Genomic DNA, 18,318 nt, shown 5'->3' with positions numbered 1-18,318 from the left:
TTGCAGGAAAGGTTGAGGGCGGAGAAAAACCTGACACTGAGTAATGCGATTGACATAGCTAAGGTTGTAGAACAATCGGAAACATGTATGAAGGAGATGGAAAAGAAAAAAAGTACAATTGACTTAAATTGTGTGTCCCATGAAGAAGTGGCTGTAGTAAATAGTAACAAGAGTTACAAAAGCATGGGGAAGAAAGTGATTCCAAGTGGAAAGTATAATATTACTTCTGGAACAAACTTTGAGCAAACTAGAGTTTCAGAAAAAATATGTTCTAGATGTGGAAGTACTTATCATACTACGGAGTATAAGAAATGCTATGCATTGGATAAGTATTGTAAAAAATGCGGTAAGAAAGGTCATTTTTCCAAGATGTGCAAGTCAAATAATAAACAGAGGGTAGCGGCTATTATGAATCAGATGATTGGTGAACCTTCTACGTGTACGATTGAAAGTATGAATAAATTGTTGTGTGTTGAGGATGACACTTTGTGTGTTGAGCATGAGGACGACATGATGGCCCCGGGAAGAAAGAAAAGGCCTACGGCGGTGTTTAAGATTAATGGTAAGGAAGCTGAGTTAATGGTGGATTCAGGGTCATTTTGGACAATTGTTCCTTGATCAGTATATGAACAGAACTGGCCTAATGAAAAACTTCTTCACAAAGATATTAACCCAGCTGGTTACCAAGGTGAGAAGATTGATATTTTGGGTTATATGTTAGGTAGTATTCACTTTCAGGGTGGGAGTGTAGAAGGTAAGATATATATAGCGCAAAGTGGACCACCAATATTAGGGTGGGGGCATCAATACGATTTACATATTATCATAAACCCCAGGGCTAGTCAATAAGTCATGGTTGTAGAGGAAATGAATACGGAAACGATTGTTAACAGCATGAATAATTTATTTGAGGAGAAGATTGGTGAATTGAAGGGATATGTACACAAAATTATTCTTAAACCAGATGCAATACCTATACAGCACAAGGTAAGGAAGGTACACATCATAGCTAGAGAAAAAGTTAGAAGCATGCTTGATGAGATGGTTGGGCAAGGAATGATAGAACAGATTGAAACTTCTAGCTGGATTTCTCAGGTGGTGATCACGAGCAAACCGGATGGTAGTTTTAGGTTCTGTTTGGTCTTACGCTCTTTGAATCAAAATATTGTGGTGGATAATTTCCCCTTACCGAATATAAATGAATTGATTTTATTGCTTAAAAGGTGGTAAAAATTTTTCAAAACTTGACTTACGTAGTGCATATCATCAGATCAAATTGCACAATGACTCTAAAAAGCTTACTGCGTTTATTACGTCTGAGGGGATATTCCAATTAACGAGGATGCCTTTTGGGCTGGCGTCGGCGGCTGGAGTCTTCCAAAGGATGATGGGGTTGGTGTTGCAGGGAATAGAGAATGTGGTGTATTTCCAGGACGATGTATTAGTATTCGAGGACACAAGAGAGCGTCATGATTTTGTATTGAAGGATGTTTTGAGCAAGATGGAGTGTGCTGGCCTTACACTTAGGAGGGAAAAATGTAAATTTGCTGTTCAGGAGGTGGAATATTTAGGTTACACCTTGTCTGTCAATGGTGTCAAACCAAAACGTGACTTGTTAGAGGCAATACAGAATGCTCCAGCACCAAATGATAAGGACCAACTGAGATCTTTTTTGGGTCTTATAGAATTTTATGCCAAATTCGTACAGAATTTTGAAGAAAAAACAGAACATCAAAATGCTTCTCAGGAAAGGCCATAAGTTTGTGTGGTCAAAGGAGCAACAGAATACCTTTGATCAAATCAAGGGAGAAATATGTGAGGCGAACATTTTAACACCGTTTGACACAAAGTTGAGATCCATTCTCACTGTTGATGCCAGTGCAGTAGGGATTGGAGCTGTACTAGCACAGGTACATGATGGTAAGTTGAAGACTGTGTCCTTTGCCTCAAGATCATTGACATTTTCTGAAAGGAATTATTCAGTGATGGAGAGAGAAGCATTGGCAAGGCATGGGGAGCTGAGTATTTTAGGACATATTTATGGGGTTTCAACTTCACATTACAAAATGACCATAAACCGCTTCTCAAAATCCTGAGTCCTAGTGGTACACATAAGACTTCTGCGCGTCTGGCTAGACTTGCTTCCCGGCTTTCAGAATATATGTACAGGGTGGAGTATTAAGCTGGGTGGAGGAATTGCCAAGCGGATGGCTTGTCCAGATTACCTTTACCATGGGAGGATGCTGACAAAGTGAATGCTGAATCGTTTCAAAGCGAAGGGGCTGTTGCTATTGGCGATGATGTCATGGAGTTATGTGGAGGAGCGATAAGTAAGGACAAGTGGAGAATAAGTATGGATAAGGATGAGACTTTGGAATAGGTGAAGGACTTGGTAGTTAAAGGGGGGAGAAGGGAAAGCACTCTTCCCGTTGCAGCTAGACCTTTCGTTAAGGTCTTGGACGACTTGTCCATTGTTGATGGCGATATTGGTCTAGTGATGAAAGGTGACAAAATAATTCCACCATAAGGAATTAGGTTTGATTTTTTTGAATTGGCATATGAGGGCCATTTGGGCCAATCCTAGACTAAAACAAGCATTAGGAAAGTTTGAGCTATTGGTATTGTAAATGACACATTTTTTGTTTATGTGTTGGTTTTGAAAATAGCGAAATAAATAGCTTTGTCACTTACAATGCCAATAGTTTTAACTTTGGCAAATGTGACACCTATAGCATTTGTAATGCAATCTGTGTTGTATTTACGTGACTTAGATGTATTGATATCAAAATTACAATGGCTTTTAAATTTTTTTAATAATTAAGACTTAAATAAAAGTTATTGTAATGTAAAATGGCAATAGCTTAAACTTTTGTAAATAACTTTTGTGAAGATTATCTTCAGTGTATTTTATTGTGACGAAAATCCAAGAACAGAAGTGAAATATTAACATCTTTTTGTGACATTTGTAATAAAGTGTGAAACATAGAAAGAACATATTTGAACCAGTTGTTGTTGAATGTTGAATGGTTGCACAGACTGATGCAGTGGTGACGCCGAGTGATGTTTTGGTGGCGACGAGTGATGCTGTGGTGGTGCGACAGATAGATAGAGTGAGGGCGATAGATTGAGTGAGGGCGATAGATAGATAGAGTGAGTGAGGGCGATAGATAGATTGAGTGAGGGCGATAGATAGATTGAGTGAGGGCGATAGATAGAGGGAGTGAGATAGACAGATAGAGTGAGGGCGATAGACAGATAGAGTGAGGGCGATCGACAGATAGAGTGAGGGCGATCGACAGATAGAGTGAGGGCGATCGACAGATAGAGTGAAGGCGATAGTTAGATAGAGTGAGGGCGATAGACAGAGAGAGGGCAATAGATAGATAGATAGAGAAATATAAACCCCAATAACCTGAGTCCCTTGTTGCAGCTCAATCATTTCAACATGTGCCACTGATTCAGATAACTGAGCAATAGCATGCACAATGTCAGATTTACCTCTGCTTGTTAAATAAAACTGGGAACCAAATCATGTTCACGCAGTGTTTAAGCTACTTCTATCTGCAAGACAGCTTCCTGTGAACCAGGCACACAACAATGTCAATAAGAGCAGAATCAATCCACCTTTTGGCTTCCAGCCTCCTGAGCCGCTCCAACTCAATACACTGTGTAAAAAACCTGGGAAGGCTGGGTGGTAGTACTTATATAGTTCCTGGCGGTTTTCAGAACTTTCCCTGCACTGAAATGTGAGGAAACTGTGAGATATTGGCCAAAATCTGTAGTTTGCAGGTCATTCTGCATACGAAAACCTAATGGGATACACGTAGATGAATGAGCCCTTACACAACATGATCTTACGTCACCTTTCTGATGAGCAAAAGGTTCATTAATGTATCATATTTTCTCGCTCTAAATTGTTTGCAAAGAGGAAGCTATTATTCCAGAGTTTAACCAGCATAATTAAGTAGGATTTTTTAACAGGAAATTATGCAGTTTCATGAATTAAGGATATATCAAAGAAAGAGCACAGATAATTTTATGAATGAGGTCAATCGTAGTAAAATTAAAACTTTCCCTTTCAATAGATAGCATGTATTCTGATTTACTAAGTTGAGACGCTTCTGCGTGTTTAAGCAAGTGATTTCATTGCATTTAGAAAGCACCTTATTTTTTCCTAACATGTTCTTTGCAGCCCTGCTAAGTGCCAAACATCGAAGGTTAGACGGACTCATTTCGGTGCATATTCCCACATCACTGGACTGAAATGCAATGTCCCGCAAATGTAGTAGTGCCCCCCTCCCTCCACGTTTCCTCTAGGTGCTTTACAGGCGCGATGCCGGTGTCTGTGCTGGAGGAGAGATTCAATGCTAGCAGCATCTCGCTGTTTAGTGCCTCTCTGCCCTCCACTGTCTTCAGTCTGGTTCAACTTAGACCAGTACTGCTCCAGCAGGTACAGTGCTCTCTGCGTATCTGGAAAGTACCAAACAATAGTGTCATGCAAGTCTGTAAAAGGGTCACATGCGTGGATGCAGGCGAGTCCTACCCGCGTGGACAGGGCGAGTATGGCCACCTCATTCTCTGTCATCAAGAACAGTTTCTCTTCAGTCTGGGACTTTCACCTGACAACCAAATGCATCCTGGGCGATGTAACCTTTGTTTCTATTTCATAATTAAAGTAATTGAACTTGATATCAATGGCCTTTGGGTGAAAATTCCAGCACATGAAACTGTCAGAGGCCACTGAGTGAGGTGACCGTCTTTACAAACACACAAAATGTATGCAACCGAAACCCCCTCTACAGAAAACCCTCACGTTGTGGAGTGCGAGAAGCCCATGATTGATCTGGCAGCAATCAAGTTTCCCAGACCCATTCCTCTGTTGAAGGCTACATGACCCAGAATTCAACTTTAAAAAATGGGTTTGGTAGTGCTGTTTTATACTAGGGCTACAAGACTCAGAAGGCCAAAAAAATAATCACAGAGACCATGTAAAATTGGGAACTCTTATTTTGTTGTTATTTAGCCGTTTTATTCTGTTACGTGTAGCCCCGTGTTTATCGTGAACAAATGAAACTACGAGGATCTGAATGGAAAGCGAAACAGGAATGGGCTTGAAATTAAACATTTCGAGTTGTGTTTCACAACACATCGCCTGTTCCATTTAAGGGTACTGATAGACCTCTCTTGTAGCCAACACATGCAACTGTGCATCCACTTTCCCGACACCAACCCTGCGACGCCCACAGCTTTCTGAAAGGCGAAGAGTGAGCATGCCCCTCGTTTGAACCCAAACACGCCCCCCTCACGTCGTGCAGCTGTGCTGTCACTTAAACAACTTCTAGTGTCTGGACCCAACCAAGGAGCCATGTCACTGAGGAGAAACAACAACACGCCTTTCTCCCTCGGTACATTTGCAAGTAAAGTAGATAGATTAACGTCAACAGGTCCCGGGAATTGACGTGTCATAAAACTCTGCCCAGGCGGCTCGATCGCCTCATGCTTAGCCAGCAAGAACAGCTCGTCTAATCGAAAGCATTAAACAGGGGGGGGGATTAAGCATGCAGGAGGCATCGTGCGGATCAATGCCCAGGAATCCCAACTAGAGGCTCCCAATCCGGAAGCGGCTTCTACAGCCCGCAGGAATGCACGGGCGCATATTGCTGCAGTATCCCTCATTCTCAGGGTCTGCCCCTCCTTAAAGAGCCACGAGTACACTCTGGCTCTCAACTTTCTGTTTTGGGGGAGAGATGGCAAATGCTGATGTAGGACTGCGAAGCCTCTAAGCAGCTGTCAAGGGGCCAAGAAAGGGATGGTTGTGAGCTCAAAACAACAACTGCACCAGACGTTATGGAGCCGCTGCAAATCGCGCACACAATCAGAGATACACACGAAGCATGCACAACACCAGAAGGAAAACTTGTCCTCTGCTTACCTTGCTTCCTGACGGGCATGTTTGCAGATCCCACAGGTCCGAATAGGAGTACAGAGGCGCTTAATGAAAAAATGTCTGTAATAATATCCGGAGGGTTGACAGAGGCTCTATATAATGGACGTGGCCAGCAGTATAAAAAATGCAACGTTGCTTATTTTCGGGGAAACTGATTTTTATACGCAACACATACACATATAATGAGCGACCATAACAGACACATAATAGGGTGTAAGGTTGCAAATGCCGAGGACCGCAATACCAAGTGCGCAGAACGACTGCCGATATTATATACACTGTTGCGGGACAGTTCAGTTTCGAAAACGAGGCCTGACACGCAAAAGGGATTTCCGGCCGGGAGAAAGGAGAGGCGTGACACGCACTGAAGGGGCTGAGAAACAACGGAGCGGGCTGCGGAGTCTGGTCTGACACGGAGGGACAGGACGAGAAGAGCCTGTGAGGGGGGGGCGTCGGGGCACATTGACGGTGCCCGCCCCCCCAGTGATGGAAGCCCTGCTTGTGCCCGGTGAGCGGGGTTGGGAGTGTGTGTGTGCGGGTTTGTAAGAGGGGGGAGGGGGGTGCGCGCGCTTGTATGTGCCTGCGTGCGTTGTGCCTGTCTGCGTGTATGTGTGTGTGTGTGTATGTGTGTGTGGGGTGTGGGGGCGGCAGCGTGTGTATGTGTGCGTGTGCGTGCGTGCATGCAGAGGGGTGGGGGATGGCTGTGTCTGTGCCGTTAATGCGTGCGAGGGAAGCGAGTTAGAGGTGAAATCTGACAATGTGAAAGCGCGCGTCTGATTACTGTCCACATTCCTAAATACGGGCCACAATAGGTCTGAAGCAGACACCTTCAATGCTCACGCATTGAGGGTAGGTCTGCTCGACCTAAAAAGCGTGAGAGAACACTTCTGGTGGCCTGTCATTGATCAACAAGTGTCAGAGTGGGTGGAAAGATGTGTGGCGTGTGTGGAAAGTGAAAGGAGGTTAAAAAGTAGGAGGTCAATCAGAAATGGGAAAGATTGATGATCCAGGGTTACCATGGCACACGGTTTGCTTATATTTTATTGGTCCCCTTTCAGGTTTGGGTGGGGAACTGAGATTTGGGGTGGTCATGGTAGATGTCATGTCTAATTGGTTGGTTGTGAAATTTGTAATGGAAATCACCATTAGATCTACTATAAACATACTGTCTGGAATTTTTTGTGAAGAAGGATTTCCCACATGGCTAATCACGGACAATGGTACAAAATTAGTTTCACATGAAATGACTGGATTTTTGAAATCTTGTGGGATTGTACATTCAAGGACATCTTTATACAACCCACAAGGGAATTGTATTGTGGAGAGGGCTAATCGCATGATAAAAGGAACAATTCAAATGGCAATAGCGAGTAGATGTGATGTAAGAAAATTGGTGAATGATTCAATATGGGCGTACAGAACAACTGAAAATACTGTTACAGGGAAAATTCCATTTGCTGTGCATGAGAGGACGCTCCACTAGTACAAAATTGAATCCTGCATGGTTGCAGGATCGTCTTGGTTTGGCTAATATTTCGAGTGAAAGAGAAAAACAGTAAAATGATCACACAAGTCAAATATTTCACCAAATGACTGGGTAAAAGTTAAGCCGGGAAGACTTAGTCAAGGATTTACTAAATTTCATGCGCCATACAAAGTAAAAAATGTATACAAAAGACATGTGACTCTTTATAATTCTGAAAATTGGAACTTGAGGAGAGTTGCACTGTACAAGAAAGGGAATTCAAAAGATACAATTGTAAGTGACTTTACGGATGAGGGTTTGAATCCACATTTATTTATGGAAGACTCCGGAGTCAATGATAATTTTCCTAATGCTATTCAATCTAACTGTGGTGACAACCTTTTGAATGCTGTTAGGTCTCAAAGATCAAGAGTCCCACCTAGGTACTTGGAGGACTATGTTTGTGGAGATTTTTGATCTCTGGTACTTTTGTTATTATTTTGTTTTTTATTCTGTTTTGTTATTATTAACTTAAAGTGATAAAGGAGATGGATGTGTTATATTCTTAAATAACATTTAAGAATATATTTATAACATTTAGGAATATATTGATGAGTTCATCTGCGCATGTTTTATTGTAAATATGTTCTGCCACTTTCAGTATATTGTAATCTGTGACTAAGTATATTGCATTCTTCAAAGTTCTTTGCTGATGTATTCTATGACATGTCTGTATTCCATGAATCAGATGTGAACTGCCTGCAGTGAAGAAGCTGTTGTATCTCTGTGCTCTTTTAATAAATTTAAACTTTGTACAAATACTTCTATTTAATTCACCGACTTTGGAATACAACACACATCCTGGGCAGAGGGGTGAAGTCTCCTCCCCCAGGATGGGCAAAGTTCCACGAAGGGGAGGATTCAAAGGCTTGACGCCAGCCATTTGCTGCTCCCAGCAACTGGCCCCCATCGTTTCTGACCCACACTTTCGGCAAAAGAAGCAGCGGGAAAACCAAGATAAGAGCTGAGGTGTGCCCACCTTTGCCAACCCCACACTTCAGGGGGGAGGCGAGGAACAATTCTCAGTCCCAGCCATCTTGAAGATGAGGGGGGCCCAGCCAACCTGAGAGAGGCTTATGCCTCCCTCCCACTGGGGGTGGCATAATAAGGGATTTACCCACCACAAGGGAGAGACCCATTGGTCCCAACCTTTACCTACCTGAAACACCCCTAAATTTAGTATTTAGAGGCAACCCTGATCCTTGCTTCCTCGGACAAGAAGAAGGACTGAATAGCCATTCTAAAGGAAGAAGAGGAGGAGTACAGCAATGGACTTGTCCCAGCCCTACCAGCCTGTCCTGACCTCGACCTGCTCCAGCGAAATCCCAGTGTGTCCTGCAGCCAGCAGCCCCACCCGGAGGACCTGCTTTGCCTTCCCCAACCAGACTTGGTCTCCCGTGAGCAGTGGATTTGCTCACCAACAGACTCTGGCCAAATCTGCAAGACTGCACCACTCTGCGCCCGACGCCCACTGACAGAGTTCAAGTGGCCTAACACCAAATTCTCCGGCGATACGGACCTGGAATCTGGTGATCCTTGAGCTGCCTAAGGTTTCCCAACGACACCTGCAGCCCCTTTCTGGAGGATCCCCCCAACCGCGACTGGAGCCGGTAAGGAAAACCTGACGCAAGAAGACACCCCTGCACCCAATGCCCCACGGCCTTGGGTGGCCCTACCAACGGTGTCCCGGCATCCCTCGATATCTCAACTTACCTATACAACTGGTGGTCGCCTCCAGAAGATCTTTGTCTCCAAGCCTGCAGTGTTTGTTGCAACCGGAGAATCCCCATTGAAAACAACAGGGCACCAAACTCCAAAACAGCACCCTGCTGCCCCTGTACCGCTGTGGGTGCACTGTGGATGCTACCTTGAACCCCCTCTTTGCCCTGAGCTTAATTCCAGGAGCTCTGCTCCCACAACCTTGTGGCCTAATCTTGAGCAGCCACCAACCAGAAGCCCTGTATCCCCCATTGGATAACACTGGGCCTCAGCACTCTGCAACCAAAAGCCATAGTGCCGCTGAGGGTGCTCTTATAGTGAATCCTTGACCCTGGGAAAACCCTTGTTATAACCCCTAAAAACCAACCCCCACAATTAAGTACTTACCTGTAAACTGATAACTTCATTTCCTCTCATAGGATTGAATTGACTTCTTTACTGTGAAAAATGTTCTAAGGGTGTAGTTGGAAAATTGTATGAAACCTTAAGAAACTGTATACTTATAAAAACTGCCTTACTCACCTTTTATCTAAGACATATCCCAGTGTGATATCTAGGCATATCACACTGAGTAGAAAAAGTACCTCACAAAGTAATCTGAAAAGTAACTTTAAAAGAAATTTCAACTGATTAGGAACAAGTGACTTACCTATACCCAATCCAAGTGCATTCAACTGCATTAAAACTGTATTTAACTGCATTATTCAGGCAAAGTACTATTACACTTACCCGTACCTGGCCCGGCTTGGTTCTAGAAATAAAATACAACTAAATAATATTTTTATACAAAATACATTTGTCAGAGTTCAGTTTTGAGTATGTGAATTCATTTCTTGCCTGAGTGTGTACAATAAATGCTTAACACTACCCTCTGATAAAGACGTACTGCTCGTCCACACTACCATAAATAGAGAGTAAGGTATTCTCTAATTTAGCCTCTGCCTACCTTTGGGGACACACAGTTTGGTCAATCTGGGAAGCTGTGACTGAAACCAGATTCTCTGGTTCAGGGCTCCACAACTAGTTTTTGCCCTTGGTCCACAATAGCTTCTGATTGTTATGAGCATGTTAAGCGAGTGCATTCAAAATAGTCATTGTATTTTTATAAGATGGGGTAACACCACTGGAAAATCCTCTCTTTATAGAAGAGTTAAACCTTGGAAAAACAAACAGTGCAAGCTTCCTAACTTCAGAGGACCGTAGAGCTATGGCTTGTATCAAAAGACAAAGGCAACCCTACTCAATAACAACCAGGGTCTTAAATATTATCAACAGCAATGGTTCTCATTGGAAATTATATATATATATATATATATATATATATAATTATATATATATATATTTATTTGATAACAGCACAATTAGAGCTGTGGTAGGATGTAAATAAAAAAGCAGAAAAGGAATCAAAGTAGAATTTTTTATATCATACCAAGAATATTACTGTTATTAAGTGTATTGTAATATAGACATATGTACAGAACAATGTGTCCCATAAAAGACAGAACCAAGAAAGACACAAAAAGATCACAAATATACAAAATCAAACAAAAAGAGGTTTCCAAATATTTAAAAAAAAATCTAAATAAGTGTATACACATGGTATCAGTCAATCCTTTTATCAATTAAAAGGTTGTGTTACAAAGTTCATTTGACACCAGCTGTGACATTTCGACGCTGTATTCAATATGGGGTCTCATCAGGACCATACACTGAAAGGGCCAACTAAGAAAAAATATATAGACACAAAGATTCCTTAGTGAGGTTGATCAAAAATGATCCACTGTGTATGTAAGTAGTAGCATGGTGGTGCGCATACCTGATGAATTCCAGGGAACCAACAGTAGGTGTATTTTTCTTGCTCACGTCTTCCATGGGACACGACGTACTGTACACTAAAATTCTTGGTGTGATATATAAGAATTTTTTGTTCTAATTTCACTCCTTTTCGGCTTTCTTTATTTACATTCTACTATATTATATTTGTGCAATTGTGCTTTTGTGTTATCAAGTATACATATATGATTTCAATGAGAACTGTTGTTGTTGATAATATTATGTAAAGCTAGAACAGCCCAGCCTTTGCCATCAGAGGACAGGTACATATAGGGCAGCAGCAGTTCAAGATTTCCTTTTTTCAGAACTAGGACAATATGGCAGTAGCAAAGCAAGCTTCCCTCTCTCACATACAGCAATACACGCAGTCTTCCATACCCCACAGAACAGATCTGGTAGGTGCATAGTAGTACTAGCTTTCATTGCTCGCAAAATATGTACATTTCAGGCATGAGTGACATGTAGGTTACAGACTGATCTCTGGGCTGGGTTTAAATCACTGAGGTGAATATATATGTGAACAAATTAGTGAATGTGTACGTTCTGACGCCAATATGGTTTAGGTGATATTGCAAGACAGTATCCAGAAAGTCTTGCTGTGGTCATTCGAGAACTGTTTTTTGTGTTGATTTTTTAGTGTTTCAAGAATTAAGAATGAGTTATCACCTAATAAGCCATTGTTATTTGGAGCAGTCTCGCAACAGCATAACTAACTATGCTTTAGATAGGCCATCAGGTGTCAACCACTACAAAAAGTTTTGGAGTACAGGCAAACCAGGCACTATGCTATCCCAGGCTCGCTGCTGCGCCTGTTCGAAATGGTTTAGGGCCGCCAGCATCTTACATGAGTAACTAGAAAAAAAACATTCTAGGGATATTGATGTGTGGGCCTTAGGTGGTGGGTGCTCATATTAAAGTACTATTGTGGTTAGTTAGTATGTCATGTTTTGAATTTGCATGATTCATTAGAATTAAGAATCAATACAATTCCATAGTTCTGTGTATTTAATTCTTTGCATTGGAATGTTTGAATTAATTTGATGCTTGTCTCTCGGCATACTTTCTGATTGCTGTGGAGTTGTCTGAATAAAGAAGATACATACAGTTCCTATGCATCATTCTTCTTATTACTACAAGAAATTGGCGACGAGGATGGGATCTACTCACAAACCCACGAACCCACTTCTACGAGATTTGTTTTCATTCTTCTTATTACTACAACAATGCAGAAGTTCTCCTTCTCAGATGTGTGACTTTACTGGAGATGAGTGTGGGGCCGACACTCGACTCCGTGATCCCGGAGAGTTTCAGAGCGCCAGTCTTACCTCCCAACGAAGGATCATTCAGTCGCAACGCTTCGCTCTCGCATACGACACCAGGTGACTTCAAACAGCGAAGACAAACAAGGAGTCAGGCTAGTCCCATCACATTAAACCACAAGCTAAAGCAAACGAGAAGGGACTGGGCGTCACACAGCCCTCATCTGTTCTGCGATTGGCCACAAAAGGATTCTGACCCGGAACAGATTGCGCAGCTGGCCCTGGAAGCACCGCCCACCGCCCCGGAAGTGCTTGTTTTTCACCATAAATAGCATGTGGTCTGCAAATCGAATTAGAAATTTGACGGGGTTGCAGGTGAAAGGACTTATCCAGTATTTTGATTACCGGTTAAGGAATCCGGTCTGTTGCAGAACGAAAAGCGCGGTGCGCCTGAAGATCGCTCTGTGGCAGATGCTTAGGATTCATTTGAACGTGATTCAGCCAAGGACCAGTTGGCATTTCAGTTGCTAATTTTGCCACTTGCAAAAAATAGAAATGTTTACAAAATGTTTCGGACACAATGTCCGAGTGAGTGTGTGGAAGCTTCCGTAATAACGGAATTTTTTTATTACCCCTTATACCGCACTTCTGCTAATTCTAAGCACTGTAACAAACGCCACTATTAATAATTCTACCTCTCATACACGGAGGGCGGCTGTCGGCTTAAGGATATAGTTGCTTTTTTAAACCCGTCAACAAAATAAAGGCTCATTATGGCTCACCTGTTGCACATTCACTAATTTAACTGGCAGCTAACCAAACAAGCTAACGCAAGTCATTTGTCTCTTCTGTAGACGCCTTTAAAATCACTAGCGCAGATTTATAGTAGAATCGTCTGAAGTTGGTAGAGGTGGGTGACAGCTCTCGTAACTATAACTCCAACATGCACTGCAGTAGAAAACTCTTTATCTAGTCGCATCCCAAATACTAGTATGATAGGTGTATTTCTGAGTACCACCAGGATACATGCTCTTTTGTGGCCTCAAGCAGACCCTCTTCTAATCTATGATGAGGGCAAGATAATCAGTTAAAGTTTATATTGTTCTGCTTTGTAGACTGATGATAAAAATGTAAGAGTTGTCTGCATAGGCTTAGCACTTGAGTCCTTTGGATATGACGAAATGTATAGCTGTGCGGTCCAAACATAACATTGAATTGGTGAGTCCCAGAGTGAAGTGAAAGGGTAGCGAGTTAAAAACATCCAGAGGACATTAGAGTAGGCTCTTTTAATCACAAGTTACTAAAATGTATTGCATTTCAAGAGACCAGCTTTGTTGGATGCTTGATGGTGAGTGGGTAAATATTATTGAGAATTGCCATAGCAGGGCTTTCTCGGTTCTCTAATGGTTGCAAGATGGGCTAGAGCAAATGGGAAACATCATTTACAACGAAGTCTTTTCCACGCATGACGTTTTCAACGATCCACTTACCCCGCAAATGTCTCTTCAACGAGGGAGCCTTCAACGACCGTCTTTACCACGCAAGTGGTATTCCTTTTGGTCGTCCAGCATGTAAGTTCTGCGTGGCCTTGGGGGGTTGGGGGGTCTCCCCCCCATAAAAAAAACCGAGCAGGCTACATACAATAAAAAAACGCACTAAAGTGTCATTAAAAAAAAAAAGAAAAGAGCCGACCGAAGACGTGGAGAGTACGTCATAATTGAAGTCCTTTTTTAGTTTTGGTAGACGTGTTTTAACGCATATTTCGATGGAGGATGGAAGTAAGAGCTGGTGAACGTAACGTTTTTGAAATGCGAGTTTAGAACTTACGTTCTAAAAGGCTGCGTGGTACAGCCACTTGCGAAGTAAAATTCGCCTGGTAATGCCATGCGGGGTATTTGTATTCGTGGTAAAGTCATATATTCGAGCAAATACAGAAAGAATTCCCGTTATTGCTTAAATCGTCATTTTTTTCCAAACTATGCTGAAAAGTTTTTGTTCCATACCTATGTGCACTAATTTGCAGCAAACCTCTCTGCTGGCCATCAGCTTACCTTTTCATGGGGGTAAGAGGCTGGGGCGGCATGGTTAGTTGGTGTGGCAAGATGCTTTGCTCTGTTTTTAACTCATTTATTTATTATGTACTCTTTAAAAAAAATGTGCAGGTTGATGCCTCCCATCTGTGACAGTCATTTTTAGGTGATTTTGAATATAGAATAATGAAAAAATATACTTTGGTGAGCTGCACCTTGCTAGTTTTTATCGGCACGTCTATGCAATAGGTTGCGCATTTGTTGGAGGAATTGGCATTATAAATGCCAGTGTTTTTTAAGTCGAGCCTGGGCAGCGCATATGCTGTTATGTGAGGTAGGTTGTATTCAGGTATGGACTTAAAGCTCCACCCTTATGTTTCAGTGACTTGTGTCATTGTCCACTGTAAACTGTGGCTTTTCATTTGTCAGTGGTCTTAGTAACCCCTCTTTAGTACCGCCTTGTCTTATTTTTTAATCTCCCAGGAGAACACCCCGTTACAGATGGCTTTAATTACAGCCTTCGAGCCCTATTTTCTCAAATTGCTTTGTGGTGCCTGCTGTGGCAGGCAGGACACGCTCTCTCCTAATGCTTATTTTATTTATCTTTATAGGAGGGGCGCCAAACGCATTTACAATGCAATAGGTCTCGCTTTGTGAAAGTTTAAGCTTTTGGCATTGTAAATGACAATACCTTTTATTTATCTGTTTTAAAAACAACACATAAATAAAAGGCATTGTCATTTACAATGCCAATAGCTCAAACTCTTGTAAATGCGAGACCTATTGCATTGCAAATTCTTTTTGCAGTTTTGCTCCCAGGGAGCAATTGGAGGAATTTGATTTCACCTGATTTAGATTCAACACACACTCAAAGCGCAGCAGGGAATCGGCTGCCTATGATTTGCAACACCCTTCCCCTGTTGTTCGCTGCATTTTTTTACACAGATAAGCAGGGCGGCTGAGATAACCGCAAAAAAATATAACTTTGACGACTCACATTAAAACATAAAGTGCAAACCATTGCATGTCAATTATGTTTTAAAATGACCTGTGCAAATGAGTTATGTATGGGGGAATTTAAACATGTGGGTGTGGAAGGTAATTTGATACAGCAGACTGCGTTGATCCATCAATCTCCCAGACTAACAGTCAAGTGATTTATGCACAGATGTATTTTTATATGGATTTTTGCATTATAAAATGTGGCTTTTTAAATATTTTAATTTGCATTTAAAAACCAAAAACAGAGCATACATCAGAGATCCACCGACCAAGAATTTCATCATTAACTCATAAAAGATGAAAGAAACATAGCAGCTGATCGATTATTCAGTTAGACATTATTCAAATAGAGAATGGAGACTATGTAAATTAGCAGTACCAAACACAGATTAGTACAATATAACAAGGATCAAAGATCAGTACATATGCATCAGTGGAGAAGTGTGGCTCACTGGTTAGAGGAGGCAGTCCCTGATGCAGAGGTCAGACCCGGGACCAGGGTTCGAGACCCGGGACCAGGGTTCAATCCCCGACGCGGCAAGGCCTTGAGCTCAAAATGTCCACGGACTCGATAATTCTCGCCTCGGTGCCTACTCAAATCGTGGGTTCACACTCTACAACTCTGGGCAATAGCTTGCTTAATCTCCACTATGGCCCCACTGCGATGGGATGCCTGGTCTTCACCTTAGGGATGCCCAGTAGGGGTAATCTCGCAGGGAAAGGCCAGGACGGGTTCCCAAAGCAAGCGCATTGAGACCTTACGGTGAAAGGTGCTATATAAGAACGTATGATTTACAATTTATATGCAATACCTGATAATGCAAGCTTAAAAATTGAGAAAGAGGGGGGGCGATCTCTTTATCAATAGAAGGGGAATTTAAATGATAGACGTATAGTATGATTAACATATAATACCTGATAGCGCAGCGAATGACAAGCTTATTTACCTTATTATTAAAACTGCATTATCTATGGATGCAATACATAGTCATTTATCCATTGAGAGACCCACCACTATATCCGGATCCCCATTTCTGAGATTTTAGCCCCTTACACTCGTTCAGCGTTGTTTCGTAACTGTAAATAGCCAAAAATCTGGATCTCCACTTGTAAAATGAAGGAGGTTCTAGGGTAAGCCGGCTTGTAGCAATTCACATCCATGCCACCGCCAAAGCAATAAATAGCATATAGCCATCTTTATTTGCCAACTCGTTTCCCATTAAGTCCTCTACTACTCCTAATCCCCCCAATGTAGGGTTGATTATTATATACCCTCTGATGATTTGTTAAAAAAAATTGCCCTTGTCATGAAAAGAGACCCTAATCTCGGACAATGATAAAACAAGTTTTAAAGAGTTGGCTCGGTAGGCCAGTTGTTAATAATACCTCATCACCGATATCTAAGGATTCTTGCACTATCGAATCCACTGTCCCCCAACCTACCTTCCCATTTAGCATTCTCAGATTCTAAATCGTCCAGTAGGTTTTGCATCAATAGGTCATAAATAACACCAATCTTAACTCTGTCATTGATTGTCTCGATAATAGGCATTTTAGTAATTATCCCGGAGGTCTTCACCAACTTATTCATTACATCCCAAATCTGGAGATATTTAAAGAACTGCTGTTTGATAATCCTAACTTTCTCCTGAAGGTCGCCAAATGAGCTCATATATTCTCCAGAAAATAGACCTCCTAACAGTAGGATTCCTCTCTACACCCAATTCCTTACTATCTAGTCGTGGAATATCACTGGTAGCTTCGGTGTACCCCATAGTGGCATATAGTAATTATATTTGGCTACATATATTTTCTTTTTTTACATTGTCGCCATACTCAAAATGCACTTAACAAGACCCTGAATTTTGTTTTTTTGTAATAGCTAGGTTCCACATTTTTCAACTACAAACATTTAGCTTTCTCCCCCACTAAAAGTTCATAAATTGAAGGGAATTCTGCTGAACTAAGCATGTGTGCTTCCCGTAATTAAGATTACCATATTTTTTAGCATACATGCCCAATAATACAGGATTATGTTCGGTACCCGTCGCCCTTCCCTATTCTTGGGCAGCGTCATGAATTGAGAGGCTCTTCTTGTTGTTTTAAACCCCCAGAGATACCATAACATAAGCTTTCAAGTTTGGTTAGCCACCTAAAATTGACTTCTAACGGAATAGTTCAAAATAAATATAGTCGTTTTGGAAGACCGTTGTTTTTATTACGTTCCCTCTTCCCACCAATTTACAAGAAGAGGTGATTCAATCTTCTACAGTCTTATTCTACTGAATGTAGCAAGTGGTTCTAGTTCAAGTCTAGTATGTCTTCCACTACTGAAGCAATACATATCTCCAAGTAAGTTGCTCGCTCACTACCTTGGGATCAATCTGCCCAATATTGCTAGTGCAAACTACTTGCTTTTTTCCCTGATTTTGTTTATACCTTGAGGAGACCCCAAATATCCTTGCTGTTTCCTCAATCTTAACCAGAGTTTGTTGGGACTATCTTTATATTGTCTACTTATTCTAATACTTTATATTCCACTTTCCCTACTACCACCGGACTGATCTGGCAATTGCTTTCAAATTTTATAATCAAGGGGTTTATGTACAACACAAAGAGTAATGGTGAACATGGACACCCTTGCCTTGTCCCCCATAAAATACAAATCTCTTCAGATTCTAACCCCATAATCCGGAATTTGGCCCCAGGGTCAGAATACAATAATTTAATAGCTCTGATATATCCTGGGCCAAAACCATATTTTTCTAGCACTGCACATAAAAAGGACCACAACACCCGATCTAATGCCTTTTGACATCTAATAGAATCAAGACAATTTTTCTCTGGGTGGTTTCGGTGAAGTTGAAAAGTATAATCACTTTTTTGATATGATCTACTGTCCCGCAGCCGGGATTAAACCCATGCTGTCTAAGGGATACTAATTTAGCAATTATATTACCTAAGCGATTTGCCAAGATTTTAGAGTACAGTTTGGCGTCACAA

General features: G+C 41.7%; 1 protein-coding gene across 1 annotated transcript in view; it reads right to left on the bottom strand.

Moving 5' to 3' along the window:
* LOC147678384 (tRNA-queuosine alpha-mannosyltransferase-like) overlaps positions 1-12,376 on the bottom strand; it is a 47,040-nt gene extending 34,664 nt beyond the window's left edge. Inside the window, exon 1 of the mRNA XM_086945979.1 lies at positions 12,350-12,376. The gene's annotated coding sequence lies outside the window, so the exon portion shown is untranslated. The remainder of the gene's footprint in view (positions 1-12,349) is intronic.
* Between the last annotated feature and the right edge of the window lie 5,942 nt (positions 12,377-18,318).

The sequence above is a fragment of the Lissotriton vulgaris genome, chromosome 12, assembly GCF_964263255.1.
Source record: "Lissotriton vulgaris chromosome 12, aLisVul1.2, whole genome shotgun sequence".
Classification (NCBI taxonomy): domain Eukaryota; kingdom Metazoa; phylum Chordata; class Amphibia; order Caudata; family Salamandridae; genus Lissotriton; species Lissotriton vulgaris.
This window is presented reverse-complemented; position numbering and strand designations above follow the sequence as displayed.